This window comes from Lissotriton vulgaris, chromosome 5 (assembly GCF_964263255.1).
Source record: "Lissotriton vulgaris chromosome 5, aLisVul1.2, whole genome shotgun sequence".
Taxonomy (NCBI): Eukaryota; Metazoa; Chordata; class Amphibia; order Caudata; family Salamandridae; genus Lissotriton; species Lissotriton vulgaris.
In genome coordinates, this window is record NC_141693.1 from 966,550,741 (window position 1) to 966,574,959 (window position 24,219).

The following is a 24,219-nucleotide window of genomic DNA, read 5'->3' on the forward strand; positions in this document are numbered from 1 at the left end:
CCACCTTTTTATTGAAAATGTCTTTTTGGTTGTGATTTCAGAATGTGTTGTGATACCGAGAATATTATTTAAATACTGCTTGTCTTGCTAAATGTAATTTTGCCTGCTTTAACACATAGTGTTTGGATCCTTGTTAGGATTTCCTACTACAACTGAAAGTCTTTCTGTGCAATACAGTGCGACAGGGTCTAGGTCTTTTTGAGCTTTGCACACCCCCTGTAAAGTTTATAGGGGTAATTTCCTCCATTTTTGGTTTCTTTGATTTGCAACTTTTAGCACAACAAAACTTTAATCACAACAAATCCATCAACAGCACTGTCTTCATCTTATTTCCATATTGAAGGTGCCGCTGTCTGCATTCCTGAAGTTCACAAGTTCACAACTCAGTCATGCTCCTCTGTCCTCCTCCTCCAGTCTCCCCCTATCCATTTCCCTCAAGGCAGATGGCTGGATTACGCAGAATCAAGAAACTGTTGCTTCGTAGACGAGTCCCCTCAAAAGAAGTGGTACTGGAATGACTGACTATGCTGACTGTTACTTCTGAAATTGACAGGAGAGGCTGTCCTGTGGCCCTTCACTTAAGAATAAGATGCTAACAAGTGGAACAGGTAATGAATGATGAGATGGCATGCAGTGGACAACACAGTCTGGCTCTGATGAAAGCAATTGTTGTTTGTTTGTTGTGCATGAAGTGAATCCTATCTATGTGTTCTGTTATTATTATTTAATCTTTTACACACTAAATGTAACTCAAGTGTACTCTGTTTACCTTGTTTAATACAGATTGTACTTCTACTGCACGGGCTACTACGTTGCATTTTTCAATATGGAAAATGTCCTTGAACTCACTGTGTGTAGACTGTGACTCCATGAACATCATTGAGTTTGCCAACACCATGATGATGATGATGAGTCATGATGACCAAAGTTACATAATATCTTTACAGTCACTCACTGGGATGGATGGATCATCATCGTCGATTTACGGAAGAACTATGGCCATTTCGTGAGTGGAAAACAGGTAAACAAGTCAACAACAACCACAGTAGAACTACATGTCTGTCTAGTCGTGGTATGGAGTGGTCGAGCCAGTGTAGTAGTGTTATGCCAGAGTCCAGACAGCGGTTCATGTAAAATTGCGGCTATGTGGCTTGCTATATAAAATTAGAACCGCGAATAAGACGAATAGCTGGCTGCATGCAACTTCCTAATTTAACCAGGACAACTACAACAACATACAGTTACAGTATCCACTTCACTTGTCCTTATCATTTAAATAATGTTATTGTTGTGAACTTCTATGAGGCTTGTATCCAAAGATTTGTTTTCTTCATTTGTTGTTTGTCCATGCTGTGGTTTTTTTCTCTCTCCCAAAAACTTTCCTAACAACCCTCATTCCCATCCATTTTTCAAACCCTAAACCTCTTCCCCCGGGCTGTGTGGTTTTCATTGAGGTGTGTGAGTAAATGACACCAATAATTCCATAAGCTTGCTGGGGAGGATAAGGTCAAACCAACAGAAAATCAATTTAAAGGCAGGTCACGGAATCCGCAGATATATTCCTATTCTGCTTGACACACACCCATGAGTATTTGCAAATCATTTCAGAATTTCAAGAACTGCCAACGAGTGGATTCATCAACAAGAACATCCTCCTACAAGTGACGAAAGCTTACGCTGCTGTGTCCTTCAGTACTAGTTCTTATGGAGCCATAATCCACGCAACTACTAGTTAACTTTTGATTGAATACTTTAGCATTGTTTAGACTACAATTTAATTTATGGCACTGTTCTTGTGTGTTGTACTATCGTACTGTTCTAATGCTCCTCTCAGGCCACTCAGTGTCTCATTTCCTTTTTTTCATATGCTGCTACTGCCAGCTACTGCCAGTGTGTACCACTACTACTACCACCACAACATGCCATGTAGCCAGCCCTGTGCCTAGCCCTATTCTCAAACACTAATCACAGGTAAGATAAGCATTTTGGGGGAGGAAGAATTATGGAGTAGGAGGAGAGGATAGGCTGACGGTAGTACTAGTAAAGTAGTAGGACAATTAAATTCACTAACTCTGTCAGTGACACTTTTGTAGAAATTTGGGCAATTATTACTTAGACAATTTGAATCAAGCAGCCAGTTAAGTTTGAGGAACACAAACATACAGTTAACCCCCCTGCCTCCCCACAAACATAAAAACGCGTATGCTATGTTTAAGTAGAAAATAAATTATTATTTTGACCCTAGCAAAAATAAACTATCCCGCAAGACCCGACCCACCCCCCTCCCCAACCCCAAATCCAAAAACCCCAACGCCCAACTCACCCCCCCCCAAAGTCTTTAAAAAAGGGCAAGGGACAGTCTCTACTTTCGCCGGCGGTGTCCTGTGGCCAGGTGGTTGGCAGCTCTCTAGGGAGGGCCTTGAGCAGGGCTTTCTGCCTCAACAGTGTCGCCACCTGCTGCTCATGGTAGGCCACTCACAGGGACAACCGGTGCATCCAAGCCTTGCAGGCACTGTGGGGGGCAGCTGTTGTTTTCGCTACTTGGCGGCGGTGGGTGGCTTCCGGACCATGGTGCAGGTACCGGAGGATTGCCCTGACTGTACGACCCAGGGGCAGCGGAGGAGGATGCAGCTGTTGTGGATGTAGTAGTAGTCTGCAAGTCATCTTCCTCCTCCTGGGACACCAGCCGCCGATATTTGGCGACAATTGCCTCCAGCTTCCAGCGCCTGGCCCCGATAGCCAACTCCTTTCTAGATAGTTTAGAAGGATTATCTATATGAAGAAAGAGAATAATACTGTAACCAATACTCTTTAAGATTAACACAAAATAATTCAACAGAAAGTTGTGTCACAGTAGAACTAGCAATTTGCAAGCACAGTACATAACATTTGTGGCATGTATCTATCTAACCTCCTACTGCGGCAGCCTCTGCTCTAACATTAGTGGGAGTTAATTCTAGTAGCACTATATGGACTCTCTACATTAAACTCAGACAGTACACCAATCTTCTTCTTCTCTCTTGTTTAGCTAAATTAGTACGTAAACTTGTGAAAGCCGGCATAATGCCAGTGCAGTCAGCGTTGCACCCAAGAAAAACAGACGCAAGCCATGATGACGCAGACTTGCGTTACTGTTACCAGTCCAGTACATGCAGGTGGTGGTGATTGGTGAAGCTCTTACTTTTCTATTACGGGTGGCACTGGCCATACTCTGTTACAAGGGCTACTGCTTAATTAATTTAACTTTCACCCTGCCCTGTCCCTGACTACTACAAATGGAAAATTAAGAAGATAATATGATCATCTATCCCTTCACAGGATATTTGCTGATATAAGGGATGACTTTAGGTGCTTTGTTTTTATTGAATGAGTGAACACTGATAGGCCACACATGAATGACAGAGTTGAAAAAAAATTATTAACAGAGGTAGTGAGTGGTCCCTGTAATCGCCGGAGGAAGGCACTTGTGAGTTGTGACTTAACTTGATAATGTGAACTATACAATAGATACACAATATATGCTGTGCTTGCAAACTACAGTTAGTCAAGGGAGTATTCTGAAAAATTACAACTTCTACTTTCCTCAGCTTTGCTACTCTGGCACGGACGTGCGGTGTTACATGCTCTTCAAAGTAACACTCTTCATCCAGTGACCGTCTACTCTGTCTACTCTATGTACACCTATGCAATCTATGAGGAAGATACCATCCAGGCATCCATCCATTCAAAGTAAATGTCAATCATTCTTCTTAATGTCTCAACTGGACAAACCTTTCTTTTTCTCACCGAAAAAGACCCTTTTTATTTTTTTTTGTAAACCGCCAGCCATGCATCCGTGCTTGACTTGCATTCGAATTTGAACCAAAGGATATATTGCTCACACATACAGTTTCTGCTTCACCCACCCAGGCAGTCCTATTTTCTTTCTCCTTCCACCCATCCTTGCTTCAGCCTTCAACCGGCCATGCATCAGATTCCCAGCCAACTGTGCCTGCATTCAAAAACACGTATCATTCTTTGACAGTCATTAATTTAACTTGCTCGTCCTTCCTTGCACCCTTCTTTCCCTTTTCGTTCATCCCATCCATAAAGTTCATCTCTGATCTGACTTGGCTTCTCGATACGATAAAATGTTGACAGCTGAGTTGAAGTCAAATTTAGAGGAGGCCATTGGTTACTCGTCAACTCCTGCCGCTAATGCTATTGCTAATGCGATGTCAAGGGTGACTGTCTTCTACCTGGTTGACAAAAACTTAGTTCTACATTTTTAAGTCATCTTAACAGTAAAGTGTACTTACTTGTACTGTACAACGAACATATACACCCCTGCAGCGAGCCTACTCTGCAATCTCAATAAGTAAGGAATATAATAGCTTAAGCTTACCACTGCTCGGCACCACCGTGACATCCCCCACAGCAGTTTCTGCTGGCACCGCATCCGCCCCTGGAGTGACTGCCTCTGCGCTGGCCCCGGCACTGGTGGTGGGCTGTGCCGATGGTGTTACGCCTAGAAAATACATTTAATATTTTTAGATGCCATATAAACCACTCCCTATTTTGTCTAGGAATGAAAAAATTAATATGTTACTACATAAACAAATTTAATTATTTGTGACTCTCTAGTCTAAACTAAAAATTCCCCTTTTGGAAGGGGGGGGTGTTTTTTATTGATGCTTAGCCACAACATGCTACACTTTTTGGCACAACTGATGAATGCTTGCTTTTTAACACGCACCATTTTTCTCATAACAGACATAAGCTTCCCTACTACGAACAAGAGCAAGATGTTACTCGGAGTCGTCATCATCACCACCAAGACTTTAAGTTCCAACCAGGTGAGGGCTCGCCCACAATTAATGTGTAAAATCAGCCACTGTTCAGTTTTAAAGAGTTCACTGTTTATCTTATATGAATGAAGTTGATTTAAATAAATGTTTTTATATAATGCACAATTGAAATGTAATCTACAGAGTACACACAGAGCTAGTTGTTTTAATTTTAACAAAGCTTTAAAACTTACATAGACTCTGTGGTTTTTGGTCATGAGTGAGTGAGCGAAAGGGTTTGCAATTTGCAAGCATGAGTCCGTGACTCTTAGAGGTCGGGACTCTGACTCCGTAGTCTTATGTTCTGGGTTGTATAATCATTGGGGATCATCGCTGCATTCGGGAGCTAAATAATGACTCTGACACACTAGCTAGTCAGTAAGGAGATTGGGGGTTCAACTTCTGTTATGACTGAGGTATGTGGAAAGTCTAACTGCGCCTATTATCACCAATGCCCTATTTCTTGTCCATAGTTCTGTATGTGCAGAGTAGTCCCTACAACAATAGAAGTGTGTCCTCCTATCCAATCAAAACGTAAACTAGTATCTTATTATTGGTGGCCATTTATATTTTATTGTTGGGAATTGTCAAAGCATAAACATTAAGATGACTTCAATAGACACCTCTGTCCTCTTGCCCCTGGGAGGAGCTGATGTACATGAAAGAAAGACGCAAATATGGATGATTGTTGTCAACCAAATCAAACATTTAAAAAAAACAATAACAAATTATTTTGGGGAAATGGACAACAATTGTACTAAATTTATTGACCTATCTGATGTGGTCTACTAAGATATTAGTATTGCTGGATTCACGGACCGTCTACTTGGAAAGTTATGTAACTCACTAAACCAACTACAAAAAGGTACTACTAGGACTGGCCGGCAGCACTCCCCGGCACGCGAAGTGACAGACACAGTCCGCCATGATTGCAGACCACTAAAAAGTTTCCCACTAAATAACCAGTCATAATATACTCAAACTATCAATCCACCAACACTATCTCTTCTTAGTGCAGGAGTACAAAGGAAGGACTGGACTTGAGTCATTAGTGTCTAGCATTAAGCAGTTCTATAAAGTACGCTCATACATAATCACTCAGGGCCAAATGAGCAAAAATTGTAAACAAGTAAGCATAGAAGCACCGCCAGTGAGCAGGCGAGCACCTGCAATCACAGAAGGTTTTGAAACATAATATATCTGCAATGTAATCTCTAGTGTCTAGCATTACGCAGTCCTGTAAAGTACACTCATACATAATCACTCAGGCAAAATTAGCATAAAATTGAAAACAATTAAGCATAGTAGCACCACCAGTGAGCAGGCGAGCACCTGCAATCGCAGAAGCTTTTGAAACATATTTTACCTGCAATGTAATCTCTAGTGTCTAGCATTACGCAGTTCTGTAAAGTATACTCATACATAATCACTCAGGCCAAATGAGCACAAAATTGAAAACAAGTAAGCATAGTAGCACCGCCAGTGAGCAGGCGAGCACCTGCAATCACGGAGGCTTTAGAAACATAATTTACCTGCAATGTAATCAGCAGCATTCTTGCTCTTCGGAAAAAAAATATATTAGCAATATCATAACACAGAGCAGAAGACAACAAAGTAGTGATTAAATAACTACTAGTACTCACCAAGCCCAGGAATCTCCACGCCAAGCAGGTCGAGCAGGTCGTGTTCCCGGTCCAGTATGTCCGAGCACCGGTGCGTCACCTGGTTGTAGGTGCGCCGGACCCCAGACTCCCGATGCATTGCCCGGCACACCTTACCCCATAGCTGGCGACGCTCCCGGAGGCCGTACCCTGTACTGGGCTTGCCGCCTACTGCACCGGTCTTGGGATGGTGACGCTGCACGAAGAAGACCAGTGCGGCCACCTCCACTGAGCTGAAGATCTCCCGGGCATTTACTGCCTCCCCCCTTAAGCGCCCGCAAGGGAGTGCGGGACCCTTCCCCTTCAGGTTTTTGCCATTGTCCTGGACAGTTAAAGGAAAATAAAATAGGAAAGAATAGGGAAAAAGTAAACCACGTGGTAAGTTCGTGCTATATTTCACCTGCGAGCACGCAAAAATGGACGCGAACATGCAATTGCACCCCGCACGTAGGAAATGCACAACGTGAGCAGGCAACTAGCGCCCGGGAACGGAAATACGTGACGCGAACACTGAAAACAAGATGGCCGCGCCCATGTACGACTGCATGGGTAACTTCGCGGTAGCCACGCTGAAAAAAAATTTGCGAACACGCAAAAATAAAAAAATCCGCTAGTTCGGAAAAGTGTGCGGATTTTGCGGACTGCGAGTATGCTTTCGCACAAATTTGGGTACCGCGAATTTGCAAAATTCGCCCATACATAATACCTTTAAAAGCCAGTGATGTCTGGTACCACTTTATCTGCCCGTCCTCAGTTGATACTGTTTGACAATGAACCTGAATATGAAGTAGAGTCTATAAGAGATTCATATAGAGTGAGGCAAAGGTTAACATTGAAAGGGGTATGGCCCCGAGGATCGTACACAGGAAGCTGCTGGTCCTAGACTGCTACATGACTGCTATGGGCGTTCCATTGAAGCTAACCTATGAAACCCAAACCAGTTAGGGGTTTTGTAGGGGGAGCATACTGTTGGGACTGCTCCATAACATTTTTGTGCTCTGTTAAATGTTAGATTACACTTTCCTATAGGGAAATATGTTTTTAGTTTTTTTCCATTTGAATGAATCTTTTTAAGGGTTATTCTAAGTGTGCTGATTTCTGCTAAAGGTTGGTTCATTTTCTATCCTCCATTATTGATCTATGTCTTTTGTCCTATACCCACACATAGAACACCTTCCTTTTATACATAGAAAGAAAAGTGCACACTCTGTCTCTCCATACCTAAGACCTTCACGGAAGAGGGGGCATTCACGGGTAGCTCTATATAGAGCTCTGTATAGAATTGAATGCAAGTCTTTTAGAAGTATACCTGGAATTGTTTTATATATTAGATATATAGTGATACATACCTCTTGATTTCCATGCAGCCCTTTTCTGTGATGCTGACGATTCCTATTCCACCATGAATATTTCAGCCATGTGTCTTTTGTTCCCTTGTTATCCCCTCTTCCCCATTGCACTCCCTTATGCTTTGACACTTGTTGGGTGATGGTGGTAATTGGGGGATGTTGGGATCTAGATTCTTACCTCCATCTCATCCCTGCGGAAAATATCAAACGTGAGAATTACAGTCGGGCCCATCCCAGGATCAGCACAGGACTCCATTGTGCTATGGAACAGCACCATACCCCAGCTAATGTCACAACTCCAACCGGAGAGAGCCTGGCTTGTGGTAAGTATGAACTGTCCTAACTCTGTATGGGAAATGTCAATTAGTATAACACCAACTGGTTGAGTAATTGTGACACTTATGTCTGACTTCCATCTAGGTGAGTCAGCATATCCCAGCAGACCATGGATGTTGGCACCACTGAGGAATCTAACAAGGGAAGGGAAAGTACACTTCAATGAGGCCCATGGAAGAACACAGCAGCCAGTGGAGCGGTCTCTCAGGCTCCAGAAGGCCAGATTCCAATGTCTGGACAAGACAAGGGGAGCCTTCCTCTACTCAACCCTGGGAAAGTGGACAAGACACGGGGAGCCTTCCTCTACTCACTTCCCGGAAAGTGTGTCAGATTACCATGGCCTGCTGAAAGCTCCACAACATTGCAGATGATAATGGCCATGCAGAACCACTGGGTGAGTACCATGAAATGCCAAATAGAGAAGATAGTGGTGAAGAAGAAGGAGGGCACTTGTGTCAGGATCTGATCAACAACTTCTTCTCCTGAGAATAAGTGTTTCTTGGCATGGCATATCTGGGACTGGTACAGCATCTCTTGTTGTGATGCTGTGAGATGTATCTTGAGCTGAACTGTGAAGATGAGCATACTTCAAATTCAAATTCAAATTCAAAAGTAACTTTATTCGATTTCAATTAAGAAGATCACAAAAGCACAGGTAAAAATACAGTTAAAAGGAGATATGCATAATCATCATGAACATCAAAATTCATTTGGAACAAGGCAATATCAAGGTACAATATTATATGCAGTTAAAAGGGGATATACATAGTCATCATGAACATTAAAATTCATTAGTTCATTGATTGTCTATGTCTGATAACACTTTTTAAAAACATTGACACTAGGTACATAGTTGTTACATCCTCTAGTATTTGCAATCTAAGAAGTGCTGGTCTACATTGTCTCAAACTCCACCTTTGTAACAAAAGGAATAAGTATTTTTCCCTAGGCAAAGAAAAAAACCTGCAGAACAATGTACAATGTAGCGTCGATTGTGGGGAAATATCGTCACAGGGGCACATGATCAGATCTTTTGACCAGTTATTAATTTCAGGGAAAGTGAATAATCTAAAAAAAGTCCCCCCCCCTGAAGCGGGTCAATAACATGCGAGAGTAACTACTTTCAGTAGAAATCAAGTATTGCTGGATGCCCTGTCCCTGCAGAACCAATTGATTCTGCATGACAGAGATATTATTACCTTCTAGCCGCCATTGTCTGTCCTCTAAAAAAAGGAGACATGTTTCTTTCAGCTCTTTTCTAGCTATTGTCGTTAAAGTATTGGGGGAATCGAAATATTCAGTATGTCCGATATCTCTCAGGAAGCTCTTTACGTATATAAGCCAGTAATCATTCTTAATTTTTACCTTTACAAAGCTTCTACTGTTTAATATGCTTCTTAATCTATTTATTGTAATATGGATGTCTTTTTATTGTCATTAACTCTGTAAATTGTAGTGACCAATGAATTATGGTTTCTTGTTTTTATCTTGTCTATGTGCTTTTATGATAAGACATGTTTATCGAAATAAAGCTTTGAATTGAATATAAGCCAGTAAATTTTGAGAGTCCCCTGGAGTTTCAAGCAATTCTGGATTATATCTCTATTGATTCCGGTCTCCTCAGAAGTCCACACCTTGTGCCATAACAGGATAGGACTGACTTTAATAAAATCTGAGTGATAAAATAGACCAAACATTTTGTGGCAGACATATGTAGAAGTCTATCTAGGGACTGCTAATAGGTACCGGAGGAATGCGTTCTCACAAAGTTGGATTTTGCGGGTATCCGCTATCCCCCAGATTCCTGCTCCATATGTTAAGGTGGAGACACATTTCGTCTTGTATATATCCACAAGACTGTGTACTGGTCGGCCCCCTAATTTATTAGCGAAATTGCGCAGTGCTCCAATAGCACGGGAGAAAGCCAATTTCCTTGTATGAGCTGCTGTCGACCAAGTCCCCTTCTTATCAAAATTGATGCCCAGATAAGAAAATGTGTTGGTTAACGCTATCTTTGTATTTGATATGAAGATATTACATTGGGCGTTTCTCTTGGTAGTGCAACACATGCTAAAAGTCTTGCTGATGTTAATTTTTAATCCTCTATCACTCATATAGTTTGAAAAAGTAAAGAGCGCTCTCTGAAGACCCACTTGTGTCCTGGCCATAATCACCGCATCGTCTGCGTATTACAAAATGGGGGCTGGGCGGTCTCCGATTTGGGGGTAGTCTTGTCTGTCTTGATTAAGATGGGATGCCACACGGTTTATGTATAGATTAAATAAGAATGGAGCAAGTATGCATCCCTGCCGCACTCCTTTGTTTATGGGGAATTCGGTGGTACACTCTCCCTTACTCCCAAACCGTACCTTCGCACCACCCCCCCAATATAATTCTTTAATAAAAATCAGCAGATTTTGGTCAAGACCTAATTCTAAAAGTGTAGACCATAAAGTTTTGTGATTTAGGCCATCAAAAGCCGAACTTAAATCGACAAATGTTAAGTATAGCTTATCCCCTTTTGCCACCACATATTTGCCTATAAATATTGCTAAATTTAGACCTTGTTCTATAGTGCCTAACCCTGTTTTAAAACCATATTGGAATTTTGAGAGGATACCTGTGTCTTCTGCCCATGACTTCAATCTGTTTAATATAACCCTTCCCACAACCTTCATCGGGGAATCCAGTATTGATAGTGGCCTGTAACATTTTGGATCATTACGGTCTCCTTTTTTGAAGATTGGGACCACAATGGCCTCTTGCCATGTCAAGAGGAACCCAATTGTATTACAGCAATTTAAAACATTTGTCAGGAGGGGTGCCCATAGACTAACATTAGATTTGTATATGACTATAGGTACCCCAGCTTTACCTGCGGCACTCTCCGCTATGGCGATTTCGAATTCAGACAGCGAGAAAACAATGGCTATTGGAAAAAAGCCCTGCACATTGTTCTCCTCCGCCCCAGATGCTTCATTATACACGTTCCCTTGTGAGTCATCTTTTTTGTATAGCTCAGTAAAGTGATTTACCAAAGAGCTCTCATCTATTGTCACCTCTATGGCGTCATTTTTCCAGTCGACAAAAAAAGGTGCATTCACCTCTTTCCAAAATCCTACGTTTTCTTTTAACAAACAGGCTTGATGTAAGGCCTGCCATGCCTCCTGCCTTAGTTCCTTCTTTCGGATTTTTATTGCGCCATAATAAGTAGCTCTAGCTTTTCTAATTTCAATAGGGTTTTTCGGTTCACCTTTGAATATCATCTTTAAATCTGCATGGGCTTTGCTACACTCTGCATTGAACCAGCTCTCAGCCTTAGATCTCTTCTTCTTCGACCTTCCTGTGAGTGAATTATAAATTTCTTTAGAGATGTTACAAAAAGCCGAGATAACTGAAGTATAGTCATCATTGTCTGAGAGACATACCATAAAGTCTTTATACTTGTTCTTCAGTAAAGTTTCAAAGAACGCCGTAGGTTCTACTTTGTTCCGTTTTATAGAATAGCCCTTCTTCTTTGCTAAGCTTATTTCCTAATATGTGCGACAAAGGTTAGAGAGAAACTATTTGGAAAATGGTCACTTATTGCCATGTCACATGTTTGGAAATTCAGAATATGGCAAAAGTGACTTATAGATATCAATACAAAGTCTATCATCGAGTTAGTTACACCCCCTGCCGTTAAATGTTGGTACAAAAGGAATCTGTGGGATACATAATTTGTTTACAAAGCCTAAATCCAGGCCGAATAATACATTTTTAAAACAGTTCCCGGCAGTTGTGTGTATGAAATGAGTATAAGGGTCACCTCTAGCATTATCCAAACCACAGGCGCCTGAGTGACTATTAGGTTCAATAACAAGAACAAGTTCATGCAAAGAAATTTGTTACAGCAAAAAAAAAAGGAAAGAAAGAGGCCTATATTTCCAAAATAGTTTCGAAAAATACTCATAATTTATTAAACATGCAAATTCAGATAAAACACACTTCAAGTAAAACAAACGCTCAGAGAAAAGTGTTGGGAGAACAAAAACAACCAATTCATATTACCAGACAAATATCCTCATAAAAAAGTTGAGGAATGATATAAAGCTTGCATTCGAGTATATCTTCAGCGGCCCCTTGCTCGAGCAAGGAGTGCTGAGTGTAGCGGTGCCGCGAACTGTCCCGCTTGACCCACGGACTTATGCCGATTGATTGGGCTAATGCTGGGCCATAATTAAAGGCTTTCCACTGACTTTCTTTTCTTGCTGAAGATATACTCGAATGCAAGCTTTATATCAGTCCTCGACTTTTGTTATGAGGATATTTGACTTATTTATCAAATTTTAACGTACTGCACCTGCTGTTCAAACTCTGAATTGGCTGCTTTAAATGCTGTTACGAAAACGCTCAAATCATTGTTTGTCCTGATGATGACCGCATAGTCAACCAGCGGTCGAAACGCCATCGACGCATTCTGTGGCCATATTTTGTGAAGGACACATTATATTTGTTTTTGTTGTTCTTTTTGTACATGTGATGTCTGTATGTTAGCCACGTGTCTGGTAATATGAATTGGTTGTTTTTGTTCTGCCAACACTTTTCTTTGAGCGTTTGTTTTACTTGAAGTGTGTTTTATCTGAATTTGCATGTTTAATAAATTATGAGTATTTTTCGAAACTATTTTGGAAATATAGGCTTCTTTCTTTCTTTCCTTTTTTTTTTTTGCTGTAACATTTCTTTGTATGAACTTGTACTTGTTATTGAATCTGTGTACCTGAACCTTTTGTTAGGTGCTATTATTAACTGTCCCTGGTTCAAGGGTATTGGACAGCCTCTGTTGTTGTTAATAATGAGTGACTTTTAAGGCATAAAAAACAATTAAGATCACCCATCCATAGGACACATTTCTCCACAAAGCAATTATCATCAGAATTTGTGAGGTTTTGCAAGAGTTCTTCAAGAACCTTACTTAGTTCTGCCTTCGGGATGTTGTTATAAAAATTAATCACATTAATAACTTGATTTCCTCCCACGTTCAATTCTAAGGATTGATAATTGTCAGAACCGATATTAACTTTTTTTAACCAAGACATTTAATGTATTTGAAATGTTTCTGCCCCTTATTGACAGCATAGCAGGAGTATGAAAGGTACGGAAGCCGTTAATATGAATAGCCTCCCGTTCCCAATACTCCTGGAGACAAATAATAGAAAAGCTTTGTATGAACGGTAAGTACCCTGGGGCAATAAATGTATTTGATAACCCTGCAACGTTCCACGATAAGAAGGTAATGGTGTCACCCTTTTCAATAATTCCACTTGGGGCAGTATGAATCTTATCTTCGTTTAAGTTTCGGCAAGTCACAGAGAGCGAGCAATGGCCTATGTTCTGGCGATCGTCTACGGTAATTTTTACTTGCTCACCATCCAAAGGTAGTAACAACGCTACACTAGGGGTACCGTTTTTATCCACCTGTAGATTAGAGTCATTCTCTCATTTTCTTCACCTACCACATTGTGTGCGTTTTGCCCACCCATGCTAACATTATTAGAACTAATCTCGCTATCTATGGCCGTATTTTCTATCACCTTTGCTATGTTCGGGGTCCTAGATGTAACAGTTTTAGGAGTAAGTCAATCTACCATTTCAAGCGCACTATATCTATTGCTGGTGGGAATGTCATATTCATAACCCAGGGCACTATATCTATTACTATTGCTACTGGGGGGAAAATCATATTCCAGTCAACATCCTTCATGATAATCATACCCTCTCTTTAGACCATTTACAATATAATTCTCCTTCCAGAGCCTTCTCTGTTGATTATAATTTCTCTTGGGCGGTTCGGGGTTGTAAAAGTAAGTTAAATTCATTGGGCGTATTTTTGGTATTAGTAAAAGTAGGCCGCTCCGCGCAAATGTGCTCTACAGCTTGTTTATCCTGAAAGTTTACAGTTATACAATCCCCCACAATATTTTTTCTTGTTTTACCAACCCAGTTGACTCTTTGTGTAAATAGGATCTTACTTTGAATGTGGTGGGGTAAAGGTCTATGGACGTTAAGCCAGTGTATGGTTTTGTTTTTTAAATCTATAAAAGATTCATGCCTATCTTTTCCCAGCTCTGAGACCCTTGTTAAAACTACTACATATGGGACAGATTCAGGGGGTAAATCGATATTAGGTAGAGATGGGCCTTGGACCACCACTTCATTGCGTACATTACCACCCTTCCCTTTATTCGAGCCTACTCCCCCTGTGACAAATTGATTATCAGTTCTATTAATTGAGCCCCTATATTCCAGGGGATTAGTAGCAGTATTCCCTTGCAGTCCGCATTCAGCCTCACTCCGAAGGATTTCTTTCGTCAGATCCACAGTGCAAGGTTTGGGTATAGGCAAAAGCGTAGGCATCTGTGTGTTGCTTGTCGCTTTAATTGTAAGGGGGTTAGCCTGGGATGTGGGGTATGCTATAGGTTGAATCTTCTTATGGAGTTCTAGATTTGATAAGGTCAGCTGTTCGATCTTCTTTAGTCTCCCTTCAATGACCTTTAATCTATCTGTAATTGGTCCAATAGAGGATGCCACAATACCACCCACTTTCGACTAGAACCCATCATCGAGGACCAATGGACCTTCAGCTATAGCATTAGTTCCGGTATTATTTACTCTATGAGGTCCAATGTCCAGGTTAGATTGGTTGCCGGTGTTACTGTCGGGCGGTTAAGTTCGGGATTTTTTGCTTGTTTACCTCTCTTAGAACCCCCCCCTGTTTATTTTTTGCTATTGCACCCAATGTTGTTCCTGTCACGGTTTTGTTTGGCCTCTTTGTCTCCGTTGTACAGTTGACCTTGATGTGTAGGGCATGACTGTGTTCTACTGATACGGACTATGTGAATTATTGTATGTGTATGGTTTGTGAACTTATCTATAAACTTTTTCCTGTTCTAGGTACCTTCACCACATCATCTTCATTTGGACATTTCGGAATTGTGACATCTGCTGGCCTATGTTGCCGTTTGGATGTACAAGGGTGACATGGCTTGTTCCTGGAACTGACAAACACAGAGTTTGGGTATACATATGCAATAGCAAGACAGCTTGCACAGTTATTGAATGTGAGTTCAGAGTAATACTATGTACTGGTTCCCTGTTGTGTGTTGGTCTTGATACAATATGTGTTGCATCATAGACTCCAATCAGTTGTGACAGTTTAGCATACCCTTGAAATTCCCCCTTCACATTGGGTCACTCCTGACATCTTAGGAACTGGATGTAGCTGTTGCTCTATCACTTCAAGGAAGCAAAGAGTAATCCTAGCACGCTACTGAACATTGTCTGTGACATGACACCAGATATAGGCCCAGTGTACTGGAATGAAACAGTACGAAAAAAATGCTGCACTGCCATCTGTTTGACTAGTGTGACACCTGCTTGATTTGTGTTGTGAGGCAGAAGTGCAGGTAGCAGGTGTTGACATTAATCATTGATGGATAGCCTAATCACCTGGACATTTTCAACCCTGTCCCTTTCTTCCTTGTACGTTACATCTGTGAATAAACATTTTGTTTGCTAGGACATATTTTATGCATAGTTTCTTCATTTGTGTTCAAGTGACATCATCTTAGCCCATTGCGGTTATGATGGGAGGAAGGAGGTATTTGATGACACATTGGAATCGATATTTTGGTGACACATGGTTGTGCACCTATGGCATACATTGTGTACATGCTAAATGTACATACCTACCCAGGCAACTGTTGGTAGGTTTCAGATGGGTATATATCAAAGGTTTGCTAGGTATGAAATGTAGTACATCAGTCCATGAGATTTGTAAAAAGTGCCTTTATTGTTAGTGAACAAAGAAAATGATACAATAGGTGAAATAATGGTCCATGCAAAGAAACAGTGAATGAGTCGGTCATGTGGGAATAAAATCCTTGTTCTAGATGTCACATTGCTTGGAGTCCAATGTCCAACTTACTCCGAGCATCAGGAAGAGAACTGGGTCTAGGAATAGTCCTCAAAGAGAATGGTAGGCTGATACAGGGGGACATTAGGAACGGGTTTTCTTGCTGGTGGTGGTATTGTTCTGGTCATCCGAATCAGCTGGATATTTGCGTGGGCGCCCCAGCCTTTGCATGGCAGGGGGGTGTCTGCAGGTGCAGTTACTGGGGTGTTGGTAGGTGTTTGTCTCTCTGGCAGGGCCTCCCTTCCTGTGGCTGCTGCTGATGTAGAAACCCTGATGGTGGGGCTACATAGGAAGATGTGGATTGTGGTGGAAAAGCCCTGGCCAGAGTGGTGTTGATGTCCACCAACACCCCAATGAAGGTGCCCAGGTTGGAATTGAGGGCAGCCAACTTAGGGCCAGATGTAGGAGAGAAAATACCGGTCGGTAACGCCGATTTCGGCCGTTACCAACCGGTATTTAGGATTTGGCATGTAGGGGCCATCATTTTACAGAATCAGTAAATTTACCGATTCGGTAAATTTACCGATTCTGTAAAATACCGAATCGGTAAATTTACAGATTCTGTAAAATACCGAATCGGTAATTTTACCGATTCGGTAAATCCACATGTAGGTGACACTCTCAAGAATCGGTATTTTACCACCCAATCCAATTGGGTGGTAAAATACCGAATTCAGGTGTGCATGCACATCTGTGCATCCACACCTGTGCAGTGTGACACACAGACATGCCCTTAGGGCATGTCTGTGTGCCACATGGCACACAAGTCCGGAATTGGGGTGCTAGAGGGTGTCAAAGTGACACCTCCTGCACCCTTGCAGGATTCGGTATTTACTGATTCGGTAAATACCGAATCGGTATTGCCCATTGATTCCTATGGGCTTCATGGCCCATAGGAATCAATGGGCAATATCGATTAGGTTTTTACCGAATCGGTAAATACCGAATCCTAACGATTCTGTAATTCTCAAATTCGAATTACCTACATCTCCCCCCTTCATATTTACCGACTCTTAAATACTGAATCGGTAAAATTCTGTATTTAAGAGTCGGTAAATATGAATTACCTACATCTGGCCCTTAGTGTGTTGGTCCCTCTGCACCTGCTTCATTCCCTGATCTCAGTCGGTATATGGTCTATCTTATCTTTGGACTGATTGTAAGCTCGCAAGAAGTGGCCAATGTTAGACTGGGCAATGGTGTCCCCAGTGGCTTCACTCTGCTGGCCCACAGATACCCTCCTAGTACCCTTACCTAGACATACATGTGCCTTTGGCACTGGTCAAGGTCCCCAGCTCTACGGTTGCATGGGTGGTGACTGGCACTTTCAGAGCCAGGACTGTGGTGCAAAAGTTGTGGAACTCTGTGCCAGGGGCACAGGGTATGGGTGGAATTGGTGGCTGGGTCCTTGCATGGGGGGGGTAGTGATGTTAGCCCAGTGAGTATTACATTTGGGTTCTGTACAGTCGGACTTGATGGACCAGCACTGTGTTCCACATCAGGATACTGTGGTCATCTCTGCTGTCATGCTCCTGGGGTGCAGTAGGGGGTCTTCTCAGTTTCAGTGTTGTGTCCACCTGTTATGAGTGACGAATCTGTTGGAAAAAAGAGAACATTGGTATTGTTTAAAGTGTGATAGCTGCCTCCAAATCTTGTTACGCAAACAATAGGCAGAGGTTTATACATTGATAGATTTCAATGTTAAAGCGCAATTTTAACAGACAATTTGTTATTTCTTACACATGTACTTCTGATACGAAGCTCAAAGCACGTGCTGAGTTGTGGTCTGTTTGGTTTTGACAAATATATCACATCTACAATACATTATATCCAACACAGTTGAGATGTGTAGGCGAAATGGAACATTGTGAGGCCCAGCAGAGTGCAAGACAGTAGATGACACAACTTGTTTGAGTCTTTGCCAATACTGATCATGTGAGCAGTGCAGAGTCAAAGGTTCACCTCACCTGCCACTTCACAAATTTTGATTTGGGTTCATGTCTTTTGCTGATGGACAAACACACTTGTTGTGTGGTCCATCATGGTACAATATAGTTCAGGTGATGTGACCAGGACTACATACAAGGCAGTATGGTGACATATCTATGAGGAGGGCAATGGATGCAGATTGGTCACTCCATGGGACTGGAAGGCTCTGTTGTTCTTTGAGTTACTTGTGACTTTGTGCAAAATCACAGTTTAATTTTGTTTTGGATGTGTGACGAAGTGCATCATGCTAGTTGTACTCATGTCAAAATCCAAATAACCTATAATATCTTGCTTCTCAGTGTGACATACCTGTAGACATTGTTCTATTGGTATTGGCCATAGCTTTACATTGAGGCAGATAAGATGTATAAGGGTTTAATTTCCTTTATATTTCACTTGTGGGCATCATGGCATGGTGTGGAAATTGTTGCAACATACTCCATATGCAATAGGAAACATTTACACATCATGATTTACCTCTCTGATACTGATACTGATACAGATACTTTGCTGATTGGTAGTTAGGGACATATTTGCTACATACATTTTTGGGAGCTGGTATGTGAGCAAACAGGGGGATGTTATTTCTTATCAGTTTGTGATGTTTTACTTACCAGAATCTGCTCCCCAGGTATATCATGCATGCCTTCAGTGTGGATGATGCCCAAGAATTTTTCCTCCCGGGGAAGTAACTGTACTTGTGTGCTGGGAGGGCCTCCACCTGTCTTCATGACCTCCATGTGTTGCTTAGAGACCAGATTATGCACCTTGGCCCTTAGGTCGCTCCAACGCTTCCTAATATCCACCTGTGTGCGTTGGATTACCACTTTCACTTTGAAGATGATTCTGTCCCACATTTCCCTTTTCCTGCTGAGAGAAGTATGTTGGACTTGTTCTCCAAACAATTGTGGCTCTACTCTAAGCATTTCATCCACCATGACAGAAAGTTCTGGCTCCTAAAACTTGGGATTTTTGGTTGGGGCATTATAAAAAGGGTGAATGGAGTACCACCACAATAATAAATGAACAGACACCCAGGAGAAAATAGTGATGGGAAAAGAAAAGTAGGTAGGCCTTGGTGTGAAATTTTGCTCCACTCACGGAGTTTGCAGAGTTTTTCCCATTCTGTGCTCTGCGTGGCACACAGAGTCCTGAAAAGTCAGACCAGAGTTTTTTCCTTGCTCGCGGTTGCCAATATTAAGTTGGTGAGCGCGAGCGAGGAAAATCTTACTCCAGATCACCTCCCAGTGAGATCTCTCATTGCAGCCAGTGCTAAAAATCAGCTCGAACAGTAAGTAAGTAAGTAAACTCGAACAGCAAAACATAACGCACTTCCCCACTTGCGGAACTCCATGTAGCATGGTGGAGTTTTTTGGGCACTTCGTAGCATTCATGTAATGGAACTCTGCAAATTCCGCCCAGGCCCAAAGTAAAGTTTGTGGTAAATGAAAAGTGAGCTAAATGAAAAATAATTATAACCAGGCTTCTCTGACTCAATTTTGCCTCTGACTGTCCTGTGGAGCTGTGTAGTGACAAAGGACCATAGTTTGAAATGGTGTATATTTTTTGTGTGCTATGCAGGTGTCTTCAATTGGCCTGGAAACACCAAGTGATTTGGTTTTGTGTCCTTCCAGTGGCCACGTTTCTATTGCTTTTCTGAGCGCGAGTCACAAATGTTTATCACCGTCAGAGAGCTACTGCGAGAGGACTGCCAGTAATGCTGTTTCATTAGAATTTGTTGGGTAGAAGACCACAGCCCGGGTGGTGCTGGCATACTATTCACATGCATTGAGGACCGCCGATGCGCTAGCGGTGGAAACTTCATCGTGATGGTCTGCCGCTCATGCAACATTCATCACAAATCAGCGGGTGGAAGGCCACCGCCATGTCGGTTCTACTTGGGACCGCTGCCACAGTGGTTCGGCAGGAAGACCGCCAAAGTTTTATTCGGGCTCTATATCTCACCTCCTGATGGTTGCTGGTCTGCCAGTAATGACTAAGAGGACTTTGTTGGGGAAGTACTCCGCCCAATTCAAAAAGCCCACAACTCTTAATTATTGGAAGTTATGGGGAGAATATAAAAAAGGAAGCTCTTCTTCTTCCTACACAGCATTGTCCCTCTCTGTGCACGTAAAGGAAAGTTTGAAGAGCCTGAGTGGGAGGTACTGCTCCTACCCGCAACAGGAAAGGCAGCTTCCCAAACCCGAGGAGTCTGCTAGCTCTCCCCACAGTCAGCTTGCAATGGAGATGGACTGTAACGTGTGGCTTTGCAACATAGTAGGGTGATGAGAATTTGTTCATCAAAAGAAACAGAGACAGGCCAGGCATAGAAGTAGGACTAAAACAAGATAATGATTCAAATCCTTTATGTGTGCTTAGCCATACAGCTCCAGTGTAAGACACGGGAGCAGGAGAAGCTAAACAAACCTTGCGAGAGATGGAGGAGGTCGCTATATTACCTCTGTAGACAGGCAAACCACACCTTTTTGTTTCCTTTACCCTCACACCCTTCTTCTATCTAACCTACCCATATGGCAATCAACATGGGAGAGAGATGTGTTGAAATGTTGCCCCCCTACACCATTGCTTGGTATTCCATTTTGTATCTGAGAATATATCTGGTTTGTTTTTATTTTCCAGGTACCTTATTTTTACTATAAAGGACCATTTTGATACATTGATTCTGAAGTGCACAATATACTGCAATTGAAGGCACAGAACAAAAGTCTGATATTTTTAAGTGGTCGGAAAAAGTACACATGAGTTGTGCATTTTGAGTAATAAAAAGTGCTATTGCATGGAGATATTACCAGATTTGCATGGGCCCCCCAGCCCAAACTATTGACCTCCACTTCTGGATTGATGACTGTTTTTAAAGCAGCAACATTATGACACTTAATTAGTTTTACACTGTCATTTGCAGCTGCCACAGGTTTATATATTATGACCTGCATTCCCCTTAAATATTGAATCATAAATATCGTTTGACTACAATATTGTGGTCAAAATATTTTGCTTTAGAAAATATTGAGCAAAAGACACACAATTGATGGACGGAATGCAGAACAAATACAAAACATTCACCCCTAGTCAAGAGATCTGGGTTAAATCCATCATTCTTTTGCTCACCATACCACCCTAGTTTAGACCTGGCCATATGCAAATCAGTCTTGACCCTGTGCCTCATGGGAACAGTCCAGCCCGAACTGCCAAGCCAGGTCCTCTCTGGACCGGAAACAAGCATCCTAGGACCGGTTTCTTGGTTTCACCCCTCATCAGCCAGGATAGCTTGAATCCAGTGGCACCGTGAGCCCAAGACCCACATCTGGGCATACCCGGCGCACTTAGTGCGAGGAAGCAAAAGATACACAATTGATGGACGGAATACAGAACATATTGAGGGCAAAATTTTCAAAGTTAAGTATATCCTTTTTTAAAAACTTTTTCACAATAATATTGAAGTTTACGCAACAGTTTATTATAATATTGCTTCATTATGTTTCTTTATAGAATTGTATTTTATTATTGCATTATTTCTCCTATTTTTTAATATTAATGTAAAAAAAATCAGGTTGTTCAGTTTATTAGTGGGAGTGAGGGGATAGTGCTTTTTCAAAAATAAATATTAAAAACTTGCAATTTGATTTTTTGGGGGTTCTAGATTTTTGGGGTTTGGCTCGTATTTTAAAAAAAAAGATTTATGAATAAATAATAATTATTGATAATTGGTATTTATGTGTTTATATGTTTATTAAAATGAATAATTATTAAATAACATTCAATATCAGGTTGTATCATTTATAAAGGGATTGGGTGGGCAGTGATTAATTTAAATTTATTAAAACTACTAGTGAATAATGTATTTATTAATTCATTCATAATTTTTATCTGCTTTAGTAATATGTTTAAATCTGTTTAATTTATATATATATATATATAAATATATCTATACATACACACATATATATGTTTGTTTAATTGTTTTTGTAAAAAAATTATTTATGGATAGTGTTGTGTATTGGGGTTTGGTTGGGTATTGTTATTTTAGAAAGGCATTTTAATTATTGTCGCTTGTTTAATATTTTAAAATGTTAATGTTTGTTTTTTTATATATATATATATTTTTTTAATAAACATTTTATTGTGAAACAAGGCAGTTACAATGGCAGGAATACCTTCAGTAATATGTCAAAGTTACAATCACGTATCTATACTTAGTAGAATAGGTAACACGTGTAGTGACAGTAATACATCTCGATATACGTCATTTACAATCCCCCCTCCCATCCCAGTTCAAACATCCTCCGTCTCTTCATCCGAACTATCAACGTCTCCCTCAGGCAATGGTTTACATATTTCCCCTTGAAAAACATTCCAAGGAGTCCATATCTGATTCCACTTACGCCGACTCCCTCTGTTGGCATATACTGAAATTTCCGTAATCATTACTAGGTCCATATGTTTACACCAAGCTGATAATGTAGGTCTATCTGCCGCGCCCCATTTCTGTGCAATGTCTCTCTTAGCAATCATCATTCCTAGTGTTCCCCAAACTTGTCCGTGACGAGTGAGGTCATTCGGGTCCCACACATTAAGGATACATTTTCGTGGTTCAGGCAAGAGGGACACTTTTAGCATTTGTGAAATGGTGCACATTACCTGCCGCCAAAATTCAGTTATCACTGGACAGTCCCATAAAGTATGAAATAGAGTACACTCATCCCCGCACCCACGGAGACAGAAGGGGTGCTGCGCGCGCTGAAGCTTATACAAAGTGGTCCTGGTGTAATATATTCGATGGAGGATTTTAAGCTGCACTAGTCTAAACTTAGCTGAGATGCCCACTTCCCTAGGTGATGCCAGGACCTCTAACCATTCCATATCCTCTAATGAACCCACCTCCTCCACCCATTTTTCACGTAGTTTTAGTGTTGGATCCGGTAGATTGTTAAGCAGTTTCCGGTATGTGAGCGAAGTTGCGCTGTGTTGCATGTAGTCAGTTAGGAGTCGATCCTCCAGTGGGGAGGCTTCCGGGACCGCGGTACCCTCCGGTATCGCCGTTAGTAGTAAGGCATGTCTAATCTGTACATATCTATATGTTTCAGCCGAACCCAAGTCCTATTGCTTTTGAAGTTGTGTAAAAGGAATTACTGTTCCCTTGTCCCAAAGGTCTCCCACCGTAGATATGCCGATATTGTCCCACTGCGTGAAGCCCTTACTATTTCTCAATTGACCCAACGCCCTGGCGTCCCACAGCGGGGTTAGTTTGGTTATAGTTCCCCTCCATCCCAGTTTCGCTTGGGCCGTATACCAGAGTGTGACAGAGTGTTTAGTGGGTCCTATCAGTCTCGCGGCAAGTTTCCTATTGTAGAGCACCGCATGCATGTTGTTCGAGCCCAGTTGTGCCCTATCCGCCCTATACGGCGGATCGTCTTGGGGTGCATGGATCCAGTGATTGAGGGTTTTCAATTGTGCCGCCCAGTAATATAACTGTAAATCAGGCAACGCAATCCCCCCATCATACCAGCTCTTGTTTAATTTGATTTGCGCAATACGGGCCGGGCGATTCCCCCACAACAGGGTCGAGACCAGGGCTGCTACTTGTTTAAAAAATCTTAGCGGAACCGGGTAAGGAGTGTTATCGAGTGCATAAAGAAATCATGGCAGTGCCATCATTTTGTATAGCGCCGCTCTGCCCAGCAGCGTTAGGGGCAAAGATGACCAGTGGGTCACATCTCGCCTCAGGTGCTCTAATGGTGGTATCAAATTTTTCCCAAAGAAGTCGACCGCGTCTCTTGTGACATATATACCTAAATATTTAAAAGAGTCCTCCACCAACACTAGCGGGCAGTCAATCGAGAGCAAAGGAGCCGGTCCCTTCAGGACATACAACACTGACTTGGCCCAGTTTATTGTGTATCCTGACGCTTTCCCGTGAATGTTACAGAGTGTGAGAATTTCAGGGATTCTGTGTTCCGGGTCCGTCAAATACACCAACATGTTGTCGGCATAGAGCGAGAGGCGATCTTCCCATCCCTCCTTCCAACTGATACCCCTCAATAAGGGGGGTGCTAGGATTAAAGTCGCCAGAGGTTCCAGGACTA